The following is a 2,245-nucleotide window of genomic DNA, read 5'->3' on the forward strand; positions in this document are numbered from 1 at the left end:
ATTTTAAGACTATTTCATTGAAAAATGTGGCTAACATCATCAAAATACTTAATACCGTGGGGGTACAGTTATATGGGGGATATACGATATCGTGGACCTATATAAACAATTCTTTTTGAAGGGGTAAAATGTCCACAAGGGACTCCTTTTGTGGCATTTCAGACAATTTCATCGAAAAATGTGGCTAAAATCATCAAAATACCGAATACCGTGGGGGTACCGTTATATGGGGGCTATACGATATCGTGTACCGATATAGCCCATCTTCGAACTTGACCTGCCTGCAGACAAAAGAGAGATCTGTGCAAAATTTTAGCTTCCTATCTTAATTCGTTTAGACTGTAGCGTGATTACAACAGACGGACAGACGGACGAACAGGGCTAAATCGTCCTAGAATTTTACTCTGATCAAGAATATATATACTTTGTTGGGTCTAAAATGATTATTTCGATGAATTACAAACGGAATGACGAACTTAATATACCCTCCATACTTTTTTTGGTGGAGGGTATAAAAAAATAAATAAATAAAATCCTTCAAAAGGTCTGTCAAAATCTTAAAAATACGGAATATAGGAAGGTACCGTCATATGGGGGCTATACGAAGACGTGGACCTGCATATGAAATTTTTTGCCATATGTTGTAGTACCCATTAGGATCTTCCAGTATGAAATTTGAATCGATTCCGGTGAATAATGTCGCAAAAATCAAGAAAATACGGAGTATGGGGAGGTACCGTCATATGGGGGCTGCACGAAGACGTGGAACTGCATACGAATTTTTTTGCCATAAGTTGTAGTACCCATTAAGATCTTACAATACGATAGACGTACACCACTAGATCGTTTTAGAATTTTATGCTGATCTGGAATATATATACTTTTTAGGGTCTATTATGAAAATTTCGAGGAGTTACAAACGGAATGACAAAATTAATATACCCTCCATATTTTGGTGGAGGGTATAAAGTAAAATCAAGTAAATCAAGTATCAAGTAAAAATTAGCAAAACAATAGCGAAAAATTACTTCAGTAGGGCTCGTCCGGGATTTGAACCCGGGACCTCCCGCACCCTAAGCGGAAATCATACCCCTAGACCAACGAGCCAGTTGATACATCCGAGCCAGCCTATACTAACGCATTCGTAAAATGGAGCAATTAAATTGCATATGTTCCTCATTGGTCTCTTCACGCTTTCTTGTGCAGTTGTCAACCCCCGTTGTGAAAGCCAAAAACCTGTAAGACTTGACAAAATGCATAATGAAACAAGTATGCAAAGGCTATAGACGTGCGGAGCCGGCCACGTTATACCCTGCAACACTATAATATATAGGAAGCCTCCATGGTACAATGAAAATAATTTTATCCGCAAAATATTATCCGATGGCCATTCAAAATGCTAGGCTTCTGCTCACTGATTTGTTTCGCATATGATAATTGTTATAGTTTTTCAAACTTTTGACACTGTGTGGGGGAGGTACCTTAAGGAATTTATCTATAAATTTGATAATCATAAGATCTCTGATTCAGAGAAATATTTTTATGTACTAAATTTGAATAAAATTACGAGAAATACAATTATTCAAAATGTTAAACTTTTGTGGGGGAGTTAGCAGAAGGAGTGGATCGACAAAGAAAAGCGCTGACCTACATCACAAGTTATATGGGTTGAAATGTTTTAAAATGTTGACCTTTTGTGACGTAGGTATCAGAAGGAGTGTTCCGCTATACCCCATCTTCCCACCAGATCTTAAGTTGATGGAAATATTGGGATTTGAAGACAATCGGACTCGTATCGCAGATATCAAAAAAATCAAAAGAAAGACCCTTTTGAGGGGACGTACTCGATGGAGTGAACCTATGATGTCCATTTTAATACCTAACCTTGCACTGATACAAACATTTGAAGTATTTAAAGTATGAGTTAAATTTTATGATATTTTCTCTTTCTGTGAATAAACTTTGGAATCGTAATATAGTAGCAATAGTAAACATTGGAAATTTCCCTCATAAGAGAGGGGAGTACCCGATTAACTCTAGTATTGTCATAAAGAGACGTGCGAGAATGGCAATACTAAATCCCTCTCTCTGATCCTCTCACACAATACATAAAAAATTTTGAATCACGTAATTTCAGCACTGATCTTAGATTAACCTACTTAGTGGCACTACTTCGTTTATAAAGTACACAATACTACTTCCTAGCACTTAGCAACGAACCGAAGTTGTCGCTCCGACCCGAACA

At 37.2% G+C, this 2,245-nt stretch overlaps 1 non-coding gene across 1 annotated transcript; it reads right to left on the reverse strand.

Annotated features, from left to right (window-relative positions):
* Positions 1-1,035: 1,035 nt before the first annotated feature.
* TRNAP-AGG (transfer RNA proline (anticodon AGG)) lies at positions 1,036-1,107 on the reverse strand. The gene has a single exon. It is a non-coding gene; the product is annotated as a tRNA-Pro (tRNA).
* Between the last annotated feature and the right edge of the window lie 1,138 nt (positions 1,108-2,245).

The sequence above is a fragment of the Musca domestica genome, unplaced genomic scaffold (assembly GCF_030504385.1).
Source record: "Musca domestica strain aabys unplaced genomic scaffold, Musca_domestica.polishedcontigs.V.1.1 7, whole genome shotgun sequence".
Lineage (NCBI taxonomy): Eukaryota > Metazoa > Arthropoda > Insecta > Diptera > Muscidae > Musca > Musca domestica.